This window comes from Rhinolophus ferrumequinum, chromosome 9 (assembly GCF_004115265.2).
Source record: "Rhinolophus ferrumequinum isolate MPI-CBG mRhiFer1 chromosome 9, mRhiFer1_v1.p, whole genome shotgun sequence".
Taxonomy (NCBI): Eukaryota; Metazoa; Chordata; class Mammalia; order Chiroptera; family Rhinolophidae; genus Rhinolophus; species Rhinolophus ferrumequinum.
The window spans coordinates 29,820,678-29,835,136 of record NC_046292.1 but is presented as its reverse complement, the minus strand read 5'-3'; positions in this window follow the sequence as shown (position 1 = coordinate 29,835,136).

Sequence of the window (14,459 nt, the reverse complement as noted above, 5' to 3'; positions counted from 1 at the left end):
TATTTGGTCAGCCACCTAATCTGTCCTTTTGTACATCAAAGCAATGGATCAGAAGCAAGGAGATTTAGCCATAAAAAGTCAGGAATTTAGTCAAACTATTCAAAGACCTTGGCGAAATCCAGGGAACTGAGAGATAGTTAACTCTAGTGTTCTTGATGAGACAAAGATGTATTGGCAATTTGTAATGAATTGAAGGTTCCCAACTCCAAAAGTTCACTTACAGGTTAGAGATAGGTCCTACCTGCAAAGCTCAGGAGCTCAGAACCCTTCCAAGTATCTCTGCCTGTATTAGTGAGCAGTCATCCATTTACAAGTGACAGAAATCCAGTTTAAACCATAGTAAGCAAAAAGCGATTGTGCTGGCTCACGATCCTTGGAAGTCTACGAGTAGACTTCAGTCACAACTAGATCTAAGGACAAATAGATATTTTCCAAATTGGTCTTTCTCACTCTTTCAATCTCTCCCCCTCCTTTCTTTCTCTTTCTCTTGGTCTCACTCTGCTTCTTCTATGTGTTGATCCAATTCTCTTCTATAAGAGATAACTTCTGCTACATGGCAGGGAAGATGGCCTCCATTCATGTTCTCAATACTCTTTATCTGGAAGGCCAGGTGCCTTTTCTTTTACCTCTAAATGAAAAAAATCTGCACGAAGAATTTTGATTGGCTTACCCCGAACCAGTTATTCTGGCCATGGCTATGGGGTACCCTCGTTGGCTAGGCCCTATGGCTGTGAAACAAAGTGGTCTAATTAGCAGCTTCATTAGACTCACACAATGTGTAGGTCTGGGAAGACAGAACAAGAAATATCTACCATGCTCTCCTTTTAAATTCCTGAGAGCCTCCAGTAAATATCTCAAGTGTTTCCACTAAATAACCCAGGTCTCATAATTTTTCTTGTTTCTACTCTTAATGTTCCATACTGGGAATGAAAAAGGGGCTACATAGTAGACCCAAGAACCTCAGGGAGCTTCCTGACAGGCTGACAAGCTCAGTGACCCAAAGCAACCACACAAGATGGTCTGATCATAAATTCCTATCTGGGCAGGTCATGGCAGGTAGTCAATCACAGGCCTATAGCTTCCTTAGCAAAGGTTAATCTTTACCTTAAATGAGCTTTGTCTATTGTTCTTGTGCATCTAGGATAACATATCTTTGAAATGTCAGAGTAATTTTCCAGACCCTTTGAAGGCATAACCATCAGCACTAAAACACAAGACCAACAACAAGAAGCCACAAAACTCCTCATTGTCATCTTGTCCTCATACCATCTCTATTCAATGTAAACGTTAAGTGCTAACTATCCTGTACCCACCAATGTAAAAGAAGTACGTGTTCCTCCATTTTGCTTTGTATTCAATCCTAGAGATTTCCCGGTGTTGCTTTTTCCTGACTCCTTAATCTGGATTTCATGTAACCCTCCTTACCTCGTCTCCTTTGAGTCTAAATGTATAAAATGAACTGCAAAATTTCCATTCTCCAGAGCATTTTCTCAATCTATTGAGATCTTGCTTCCAGGCATGTCCTCAACAATTCAGCTCAAATAAATTCCTCTATATTTTTTATGGATTTGGATGTTCTTAAGTCAACAACACTTTATGACCACCACTTGCCTTTGGTGTGGATCCTTGGGTCCCTTGGACTGCCACTCAACACTAATACCACATATCGGGACCAATGTTGGCCACTCTGCTGCTCAGGCCATTGCTCGTGCCACATTTGTTTCCTGGACCTCCCTGCAGTGCTATATTCAGAGATGCACCTCTGAGCTTTTCTGACAGGGACCAGTGCATACCATGCTATTCGGCACAGTTGTGTAGGCTGTTTGGGGCACAAGGGCACTCCATGAGGGCTTCTGTGGGGACAAAGGTCTAGCATGAAATGCCATTCATTAAGCTATACAGCCTCCCACGTGTCCTCCAGGAAGAAGAAGAACATTTTCTATTTGTACAAGGGTACCAAGCCATGCCCCAGAAGCTGTGACTGCCTCCAAGAGACAACTTTTTCTAATTTGGATGAAGGTTCCCTAAGGGCTAGCAGCAGCACAGCTCTTGTTGTTTCCTGTGAGAAGGATAAGAACAGCTTCCTCTCTTCTGTTTGCCATTGTACCCGAGGGATGCCACTGCCCTAACCATAAGGCTGGAAGAGCAGCAGGACTCACGGCCTGTCCCACCCCACCGTCCAACCATAATATCCTCATCTACCCTCTTGATATGCAGAGCAAACAATAATGAAAAACCATCACAAATGTGACAGAGCTGTCAAAAACACACAGAAATCAGCTGTGTAAATTGTAAAGCCTGTTCAGTTCTCTGTTTTCTGAAATTGGCAAGCTTTTCATCAAGATAAGAAATAAAAGCTAGGAAAAACTCTGAGAATCATCTCGTGGAGATACTAACTACATTACCACACCCAAGTAACCCGTGTTCACATGTAGTCACCCAGTGGGATTTGATGGCTCTCGGATGTATCAAAGGTAGGTCTTTTAGTGTTACATGCAGCCTTAACCTGCCCCAGAACATGTGCAAGACACCAATGGGAAGTAAGACACCAATGGGTCTGGACAGGTAGCCGCCACGTTGGGCCCGCAACTACCATGCTAACCAATCCTCTAGCCCTGATGCTGGGTGTGGCTGGTCATACCACACACTTTCCTTTCTGATGAGTGGTTTCATTGGAATCTGAAGTCCTACCTGCAATTTGCCTCTGTCAGCCCTCCCCTGCCTACACTTCCCCAGCTCCTCAGACATACTTTTATGAATCGTGGATACGGTTTGAACCTTTTTCCTTGAAGGCTCATCTACAGTCAGGCAAAACAGAGAATACAATAGAAAACTGGAAGAGGTATCATGTCCCTCTACTCCGTCAATATCTAAATCCCAGTTTCATCCCAGCGGGGACTCCCTGCAATAGGAATAGAAGAGAATGTGGCCACTGTTGCCACCAGCTGTGACCTCTGGGGTGGTGACTCGGGGAGATCAAAGGTAGGTAGTCAAACATATGTGCACTTTCCTTAATCTGTGTCTCTCATACTGTTGCCCGATGACTTTATTCTTTTTCAGAAGAACATGAAATTGAAGAAGTCGGAGTGCTTCAGAGTCTGCTACACAGAGACATTCCCTTGTTCTCCTTTTGTGTTACCCTCAATAAAAGAAGATTGGATGGGCTTCTAGCCGAGGATCTGGTATGGCTAGGAGGATGGGGTGGAAGGGACATGTCCTGAGGGGGTTACTGAATACATCAAAAAGGATTGGAAGAACCTAATCTATAGAGCATGAGAACAGTGGCGTGGTTGGCCCTAACCACTGGAGCTTAGATCTATCTGACCGCTCAGATGAAAGGAAATAGAAATTTGTGAGGGAAAGATAACTTCAACAACGGGAGTGAAACAATTTAGAGCAACTGACTTTCACACTGATCTGCCCAGATGAGAGTCAGTCCTGCACCTACTGAACTAAAACCTTGGTGGAAAGCAAAAGTTAGATGAGTCACACCCATTGCTTGAAAAAATTAATAGTAATTGGCTCTGTCCCTTCTTGCCTGGGAAGCTGACAACATACTGTCAGTGTTTGGTATTTAGTTTGTCATGTCTTGCTGAAGCTTTCAGATTTTATTTAGTTTTCAATCCTGAAGCCAGCTAAAGGCTCCTAGGAACAGTTGTTATTTGACAGCATCGGATAATTTAGTCCTGTTCAGCAGAAGAGAGTGTACTGAATACAGCAGAGATTAGGTGGGATATATAGGAAGCAGCACACATAGTAAAAATAAATAAATAAACAAACAAACAAATAAATCTGAATCAAAAACCTAAGTTCTTGGCCTATCTAGCTAGTACTGCTAACTAGGCAGCAACTTGACATTAAGAAAGTCATTTAAACCTCGCCAGTCTTATCTGTAAATTGAAAGATTTTAAATTAGATAACCTATTATTTAAATTAAATTAACCTCTAAGCCCAGCTCTAAAATAATTCCGTAGTATCTTTGAAAATGTCACTAGGTGTTCAAGAAACTCACAGACATCAGGAGCCAAGAATAAATTAGCTGAACTGAGCCAACTGCCAAAAGGAAACAAGCCCAAACTGGTGAAGACCGGAGGTGTAGCTGCAAAGTCTGCAGTCATTTCCCAGGAAGGTGTATGATGGCTGGGCACGAGGGCAGTTACAGATAGCACTGGGAAAATAATGTAGTCATGCATTCACTAAATGTTCCTTTCAATCTAGATGTGAGATTTGAGATACATCTAAATGTTCCTTGTCGCTTGCATTTTTGTTTTTTTTGCTCTGTTATTATATCTCTAGGAAAATATATCCAAAAAGACCCACTCACACAGTACAGTTCTTGATGTACCTACAGAGTTTGTGTCCAACATAACAGGCCAGTGGTAACACTAGCATAAAGAATTATGTCATTGTAGCCATTCTGGATGTACCAAATGTGGCCCAAAGTTTACTGGCTACCTCCTGGCCTTGCTCGATCTATGATATTGCTCATGTCCATCAGATGGCACAACTTAGGTTCCAAATGTCCCTTTAGTTTTCTCTAAGAATAGGAGAGAGGGCCCTGGCTTATCGGAGATAAGGCTTAGTCTAGGGCTGGGCAATATACATCACACCCCCAGAGACTGTGGGCGAGGCATGTGAGACACACAGGAAGTCTTTCTAAACACCACCATTTCCAAGAGGTAGTCCCAATCTTTGTACCAAGTCTTATGTCCCAATACATGATTCCTGGAGTCAAGGCATCCTATTGCAGTTGCTTGATTTCGGTTGAGCTCAATACACCACACCCTTGGCTTCTCTGGAGAGTATTACCCTAAAGCTTAGACCTTCTAAGGGTGATTGATAACACTTCTCTTTTCCATCAAAGTTCTGAACCATTTAATAAACAGACAAGGGCTGGTAGATGAAGGCCAAAATAATATTTATATCCATTATATTAGAGAATGTGGCTTAGATGTGAGAGTCAAGCTGTTTCCGTAATGCTGAAACTCAGAATTAGATGAATTTACCACCTGGTCAGAGAAATCACTGAATTTCTGTAGGGCTTGTCCATAAGGGAAGGACATTTCTAAAATACAGAACATGAAGGGGCAGAGCAGAGAGCCTGCTATCTGTGGTCAGACCGACTCTCCAGAGGAAAGAGATGGGAAGGGGGTCTTGCTGTGCACGCTCAGTTTCTCCTTCTAAACTTATTAATCAGATAGGTTACTCTCCTCCCCAGGGTTATGCTAATAATACTGCTTCTGCCTAATGGAAGGAATATTGGACGTCGAGAGGAAGCATTGCTCCACCCAGCCTCCCGTTCCCACTAACAAAATCCTTTTTTAGGCTCATGGGGAGACCTAAAGTTTTAGCAGTGGAAAAGGACATGGTCCCTCTTTCTAACCCACACTTTGGGACAAAACAAATCAAGCACTCACACTACCAGGCAGAAAAGTGTTCATTGGGGGGCAGGCGACAAAGAGGGGAATAGTGTGCTCGTTTTTCTTCCTTCTACCACTGCATTCCTCCTCTGGGATAACCGTGGCTGGCACAGGGTGTGGTGATGGTAACTCATAAGGAATAATTACTTGGAAGCTGCTGAATTCTTGTCCAGAGACACTGGGGATTTTGTTCTAGGGGAAAACCAAAGAATTAAAGTAGGATCTTAGGACACCATCCAAAAATATGAGATTCAACAGGCCAACTGAGGCAAACTTAAGAACTTGCTTATCGTTGGTCCATTCTCCCCACAGATATGTATATCGGAAACCAGAATTCATTCTTTTTTAATAAGCTTCATATTTTAGAACAGTTTTAGATGTACAGAAAGATTTAGATTTTGCAGAGAGTTTCCATATACCTCACGTTTTGTCTCCCCTACTAGCAATATCTTACATTAGTATGGTAACTTTGTAATGAAATAATATTGATACATTATTATTAACTGAAGTCTCTATAGTATTCAGATTTGTTTAGTTTTTACCAAATGCCCTTTTACTGTTCCAGGATCCCATCCAGGGTACCACATTACATATACTTGTCATGTTTCCTTAGGCTGCTCGTGGCTGTGATATTTTCTCAGACTTTCCTTGTTTTGGTGATTTTGACAGTTTTGAGGAAAATTGGTCAGGTATTTTGTAGGATATTCTTCATCTGAATTGGTCTGATGTTTTTCTCATGATTAGATAGGATTGTAGCCTTTTGGGAGCAAGACTAGAGAGGTAAGGTACCATTTTTCATCATGTTACATCAAGGGTACATTAACATGACTTATTTCTACTGATGTTGACCTAGATGACCTGGCTGAGGTAGTGTTTCAGGTTTCTCCACCATAAAGTTACTCCTTCCCCCCTTTCCATACTGCACTCTTTGGAAGGAACTCATTGTGTGCAGCTCACACTCAAGGGGGAGGGAGTTATATTTCACTTCCTTGAGGGCAGAGCATCTACATAAATTATTTGGAATTTTTTCTGCACAGATTTGTTGTTTATCCCCATTTCCTTATTTATTTAATCACTTGTTTATATCACCCACTGACTTCTGCTTACATGTAGTTTTTCATCTGGCCACATGCTCAGAATTCAGAAGGTGAGAATCACATTGGATTTTCATGGATATTTATTTTATACTTGGGTTATAACCCAATACTAATGTGATTATTTTCTTGCTGAATTGTTCCAGTTTTGGCCATTAGAAGCTCTTTTAGTTGGTTCCTGTGTCCCATTTTGGTATTTTGCCCAAAAAAGTAGCACAATTTTCCTCACTTGTTCTAGTGATATTTTCCCCAGCTGCAATTTAGAACACATGGGTTAATTAACCCATGTGGTTGATTTGCTTCTCTAGCCAAATGATGTCTAAACATGAAAGGCCATGGTCTTATTGTGTTTTTTTGTTTGTTTGTTTGTTTCTTAGCACAAAAACATACTATATGGTTTCACTTATACAAAATTCTAGAAAAGGAAATACTAACCTATAGTGACAGGAACCAGATCAGTGATTGCCAGGTGCCAGGAGGCTCACGGCAGCACAATTCATAATAGCCCCAAAGTGGAAACAACTCAAGTGTCCATAAACCGAGGCCTGGATAAATAAAATGTGGTACAGCCATACAATGGAATATGATTTGGTAATAAAAAGGAAAGAAATGCTGATACATGGTACAACATGTATAATCCTTGAAGCACTATGCTACAGGAAGGAAGCCAGTCCCAAAGGAACCACATGTATGATTCCATTGACATGGAACGTCCAGAATAGGCAAATCTATAGAGACAGAAAGGAGATTAATGACTGTCTAGGGATGGGGAAATGGTTGGGGTAAAAAGGGTAGGAGGTTTCTTTTTGGGGTGATGAAAATGTTCCAAAAGTTACTGTGGTGATGATCATGCTACTCTGTGAATATACTAAAAACCATTGAATTGTACATTTTAAGTGGGTGGATTTTATGGCATGTGAATTATCTCTCAATAAAGTTATACTCCAACATGGAGTTGGAGACAATTGAAAATCCTTCTGGGAAAAAGAGTCAAGTGAATTCTTACCAATACCATTAAAAATATACATTTCTGATAAATTAAAAACCTAAGTGTAAAAAAATGCTATGAAAGTATTAGGAAAAAAACTATAGAAAAATGTTTATGACCTTAGATATAAGGAAAACTTAGTTGAAGCAGATTTAAATAGAAAAGCAGCTTAAAAAAAAGTGATACAGTTGACTATTTCAATACTAAAAACTACTGTAAAACAGTAGATATCATAAAGAAAGTTAAAGGCAGGTAACAGGCTGAGAGAAAATATTTGTGGTATATATATCAGAGAATTAAGAGTCATGTATAAGCAATTTCTATAATTAATTAAAAAATGAAGAAGAAATAGGACAACAACTATGGGACAATACAAATGGCCAATATGCATATTAAAATATACATTTGACTAACTCTCCTAGGTATCAGGGAAATTTAATTTAAAATAAAAAATATCACCCATCAGTTTGTTAAGAATTTAAAAGATTGTTAATATTTTATTAGACTGCTGGTAGGAATATAAATTGGTATTGCCACTTTGGAGGGCAAATTGGCAGCATCAACTGAAATTTAAAATGTGTGAATACTGTGACCTAGGAATTCCTCTGTCCCCCTCCCCGCCCCCCCCCCCGCATGTATGTACTATAGTGAAGCACGTATCCATGTGCATAAGATGCTGTACAAAGATATTCATCAAAGCATTGTTCATCGTAGGACAAACTGGGAAAAATTTAAAGGTCTGAGGTCTATCAGAAGTGGACTGGCCATGCAAAACTTAAAAGAAAACGTTGATTCCTGTGTACAGAGAATGACCCCCAGGATTTATTATTGGGTGACAAAACAAAGTTATAGAACAATATGTTTGATAGGATACCACTTAGTAAAACAACCTCACACCAAACAATATTATCTGCAGGTACGTGTATATTTCAAAAGTAACAAAAAGATCTGAGATACTACTGAACTAAAAATAATAGCGACGGTAATAAGAGTAGTTATAATACTGAGTGCTTTCTATTAAAAGAAATTGCTCTAAGTCCTTTGTAAGATTTAACTCATTCAATCCTCACAATAACCCTACAAAATGTGTATTATTAGTATCTTCATGATGATGAACTGAAGCTGAGAGAGGTTAAATAACTTGCCCAAAGTCATAAGTAAGTTGCAGAATCATGATGTGAACTTGGACATCTAACTCCAGCGCTATTGGTCTTAAGTTTGGATATATGTGGGTCCAGGGGACTGGGATTGGGGTGGCGGTCAAAGGGACTCACAGCCTAATTTGCAAATGTTTTTTATTTTCTTAAACGAGCATGAATTTTTCATGTCAATGAAATTATATTTTAAGAAGAAATACGACAACTTACCAATTATTATAGAAGGTTGGAGAGATTACTCTGATCCCGCTTAATTTGTTATTCCCAGAAATGACATAAACATACGTTTCTTCAGAGTGCGTTGGAAACGGAGATGACTACTTTCTGATATGAGAACTTAAAATATGATGAATAAAATGCTTTCGATTTGGAAGCTGCAGTATGTTAAAATTGATGAAATAATTTTTGAGATTGAGATCAAGACAAATTCAAGTACCTCTTTCTTCAGCTTTCCTATAACCTAGCTTCCCAAACGAATTTGTCCCCTCCTCCTAACACCCTCCAGTAGAAGAAATCCATGCTCTATTTCCTGTCCATGTTTTTGCTGAATTTGCTCCCATTCATCCTCTGCCTAAGATGACTACAACACACCTCTTTGGTTCAGTCCTTCAAGGAAACATCTGCACCTAGTTGGATGCATAGCATGGAGGCTTTTACTATGTGTCCGTAGATCTTGGAATGACTATAGTAAGAAGCTTTCTTATCCAGCAGGATTAGGACTGGAAATGCTACAATTCAGTTAAAGTAAGACATTACCAAATGTGATCTATATTTATTGAAATAGTTTAACTTCAAACATATTTTATACTTTCATTCACCACTATTTAATGTAAAGCAAGGTTGAGAATGAGTACACTATTTGGAGTTCTGCCTTATCTTCTTGAACAAACCACACTCACAATATGCATTTTCATGATTTCCTGTTTGGGTTTCTTTAAAGTGGAGCAAGGACCTAAACGCACCTGGGAAAGAAATCTGTGGCAGGACTTCAAATTACTTAGAATTATTTACCAGCTTTTCACAATTGTTTTGCCCACACTTACTTCAATGGTAGTTTTTTTTTAAGCAACTCAGCCTTTACTGAATCTTTTCAAAACATTCCACTTAGTTAGAAAAAAAAAATTAGTGAAATGTTGCAAACATACAAGGAAACAAACAGTATGGACACCTGTTCCTACATCCAGCTGTATGAATATTAACATTTTGCCATACTTGCTTCACATTTTTCATAAAGGAATAAAGATTACCGTTAGAGTTGAAACCTCTTGCATGTTCCATGCTGATTTCATTTCTATCCCATTTTCCCCATTCATAATAAATATCCTGAATTCAGTGTAGCTTTTTCACATGTGTCTTTATATTTATTACATATATGTGACAATAAATATATGGCTTTGTTTTATTTTACATGTTTTGAATCTATATGTAAATAGTATCATGCTGTATATATTATTTTGCAACTTGATTTTTTTATCTCATCATTATGTGTTTGAGATTTATCCTTGTTGACATATGTAGTTCTAATTAATTCATTTGAACACCTGCATAATATTCTATTTTGTACATATTCCAAAGCTTATTTATTTTTTCTCTTGTTAAACATTTGAGTTATTTTCATTTACAAGCAACACTGCAGTGATCATTTCTTCATACATCTCCTTGTAGATGTGAAGGAAAGTTTATCTAGCCTAGCAAATATAACAAGAAATTGAATTTTGGGGTCAAAGGTCATATACATCTTTACAAGTATATTGTCCAATTATTTTCTAATATGCACCAATTTATGCTCTTGCTAGCAGTGTATGAGAGTTCATTGTTCCATAGCCAATATTCATGTTATCACTCTTTAAATGTTTTTTTCTAGTTAGATGAGTGTGAAATGATATCTCAGGCAGTTTTATTTTGATTTGTCTAATCAATATGAGGTTCATTATCTTTTCATATGTTTACTGATTATCAAGAAGTCCTCTTCTATAAACTGCTTATTTCTGTCCTTTGTTCATTTCTCTGTTGTTTATCTTTTATTCTTGATTTGTAGGAATTTTGTTAAATTCTGGATGCCTACACCTGTCAATTAAATGAATTGCAAATATGTTTCTCAGATTGAAGCTCGTAATTTATCTTTATTCATGTCATCTTTTGTTGAATAAATGTTTTTAAATTATAGGTAATCACATTTATCATATTTTCTATCATGGTTTATGCTTTTGGGTTTTAAGAAATATTTGCTTATTCTGAAAGAAAGGTTCTCCTAACATTCTCTTCAAAATGTTTTATAGCTTTATTTTTCATATTTAGGTCTTTATTCCACTTAGGTATGGTTTTCGGTATTATGTGGGGGTAGGGACTTAGCTTTCTTTTTTTTCTGTATATATAACTGTCTTACCTCAGGTTCTCTGGAAAACAGAGCCTGAGACACCACCTACATGCTAAGATATTGAGAGGGGCAATCCCAGGGCAGCAAGAGTTAGTGATAAGGGAAGTGAGGCATGGAAGAAAAAAAAGCAAATGCAAGTTGATACGTTATAAAGCTGGCCACAGCTTCCCAAGGAAATGTAGCCTTAGTCACCCAGGCTGTCTTCCTGACAGGTTCTTGGAAGCGCCACACCTCAGAACAGTCTCAGACAGAGGAGGAAGGGTGAACAATGCATCTGCTGGCTCCCCTGGTCTTCTCCTTGTTCTTGGTTGAAGTTTGCTCCACTGGAAGTTAATTCACTTCCAGGTGGAGTCCCACATTTTCTCTACATAGCCAGTGGGCAAACCAATTTTTAGCGCTGCTTGTTATATGATGCTTGGTGCTTTTTCTGAGCCTGACAGTGATGGAAAAGCCATATCCTCCGTAAGTGTGGTAGGGTGGGACCTGGACACTGGAGCCTTGTGTCTTCTGCTGTATTGGGAGCAATGGAAGCCACACCAAAGCCAGGCTCTCACTCTGTGATGAGACTGAGACAACTAGAAGTGTTAGGAGATGAAGAAATGTCAGTAGAGACTGGGTCTTCCAGAAGTGGGTGGGTCCAGATGTGTTATTTGGATCCTTTACAACCAATTTTCTCATTTCCACCCCCTCACACATTTATAATGCCACCTTTGAATACACCTAGTTTGCAAATCTTCATGGACCTCTTTCTGCGGTCCCTTTTCTGTTCCATTCACCAAGTTGTCTATCCCTAAGCCAATGTCATACCATCTTAAATTTTGTAACTTTAAAATAAGTTGATATCTGGTGGGACAGTCTTTCTATTCTGTTTTACATCTTCAAAATTATCCTTTTCCTTTTTTATACTGTTTAGTTCCACAGTCATATTTGGATTTTATTTAGAATTATATTGAATTTATGAACTAACGGGAAAATTTTACGTATTTATGATATTGAATCTTCCAATTCATGAACCTGATAGATCTCTCCATTTATTCAGGTCTCTCTCTCTCTCTCTCTCTCTCTCTCTCTCTCTCTTTCTTTCTCTCTCTTTCTGTATATTTCACAGATTTGTAATTTTCTTCATAATGATCTTGCACATTTTTTGTCAGATTGATTCCTACGAATCTTGTTATTTTTGTCACTTTGTGAATGGGATTTTGTTCTTATTACAAGTTCTAATTATTTACTGATGTTGAAAGGCTACTGATTCTTTCATGTTGATCTTGAATACAGCAAACTTGCTAAACTCCCTTATTAGTTTTATTAGTTTTATTAGACTCCACTTTGTGGATTTTCTTGAGATTTTTACAGATAATCAATCACATTATCTGTAAATAAGGTAGTGGCCTTCTAATCCCAGTTTTAAAGATTTTTAAAAATCATGAATGAGTGTTAAACGTTGTTGATGCCTTGTTGCATTTATTGAAATGATCAGTTTTGCTTCTTTAATCTGGTCAAGTGATATACTACATCAGTAGATTTTAGGATGCCGCACATTCTTGCATTTCCAGGATAATCAACTTAGTCTTTGTAGAAACAATTCTCCCTCTTTTGACATTCATATTACATTGCTTTATGTAACTTTAAATCACATAATATAATTTTAAATCAAGTATACCTGTCTTCAATAGATTATGAAATAAAATACATCTGAAACTGGATGAGCATAAAACTCAAGTGCACAGTAGCCCATTACTTACAAGGATTACACAGATAGTTCTTTTAAGACAGAATGGACGGTATCAGTTAAGTGGAAGTCCATTAAGAAAGTGTTCACTGTTTAACGAAGTCAGTGGCTGTGGTGACAAAGCATACACAACATGAGTTGTCTCCATTCAACTAAATTCTAGAAATAGTTATTGAGAAACTACTCTACATTAAGTACTGTGTTAGGCTTCATGGTCACAAAGGTGAAGCAAATAATTCCTGTTCAAACAATATTTTCCAATCTAGTAGAGAGGTTAAGACCAAGTGTTTATGTACATAAACATGATACAAAAAGAATAAGACAGATGTCCAAGGAAGTACAAAACTAACATGGAGGGAAGGTATAGCTAGGGGAAAGGACTGATCAGGAAAGGAGACTTACAAGAGTAGATTCTGCAGTGAACTATGAAAGATGTTAAACCCTTGGTGTCCATACCAGCCAACTCCTTTACTTGTTCCCTATCTGTCAGCAATCACCTTTAAAGCAATGAGAATTGTACTCTGATCTGCTCTGATTAGCATTTCTTTTTTTGTTTGCCTTGCTCACAGATTCTCCCTGTCTGCTCAGTGTATTCAGATGAGGTATCCTCACCCAAATCCCTGGAACCTGTGAGTAGATTACATTACATGGCAAGGAAGAATTAAGATGGAAGATGGAAATAAAGTTGCTAATCAGCTGACCTTAAAATGGGGAGACCATCCCGATGGGTCCAATCACAGAGGTCCTTAAAGGTAAAAGAGGGAAGCAGGAGAGTTGCTGCCAGAGTGATGCAGCATGAAAAAGACTTGACCAGTCATTGCTGGCTTTGAAGATGAAAGGGGCCATGAGCCAAAGAATTCTGGCAGCCTCTAGGAGCTGGAAAAAGTGAGGAAATGTATTCTCTCCTAGAGCCTCCAGAGGCATGCAGCCCTGGGACCCCTTGATTTTAGACCAGTGGGACACATTTCATACTTCTGACCTGTAGGACTGTAAGATAATAAATTTTGTGTTGCTTTAAGCCACCACATTTGTGGTAATTTGTTACAGCAGCAATAAGAAAGTGATACAAAAGGTTAATAAAGCAAATCAGGAGGAAGAATAGATTTTGAGGGAAAGCTCCTGGCTTTGATTGTGCTGAGCTGAGGAGCTGGTGGTTATTTATGAAAGGGCCAGAGGCCACTGGAAAGGTGGGTTTGGATCCCAGAAAAGAGGTTGGGATTTGAAATCCTAGGATCATTTCAAAGAGGAGGTAGTTGACACCTAAGGCCTGGGTGAGGCAGCTTTAGGGAGAAAGTTGAGAGCAGTGCTGTCCAGTAGAAATACAACAAAAGGCATGATTGTAAGCCACATTTGCAATTTAAAATTTTTAGTAACCATGTTAAAAACATAAAAAAGAAACAGCTGAAATGAAATTTTAATAACATATTTTATTGTATTCAGCATATCCAAATTATTATCATTTCAACATGTAATCACTATAAATTAATGAGATTTTTACATTTTTTTGGTATGAAGTCTTAAAAAACTGGTGTGCATTTCATGCTTACAGCACATCTCAGTTCAGCACATCTACAATTAATTTCAAAGGCTCTATAACCATCATGTGGCTAGTGACTATTATATTGGACAGTGCAGTTTGGAGAAAGAGCAGACACAAAGGGTGGGGCCTTGAGAGACATCTGCATTTAGGAAAC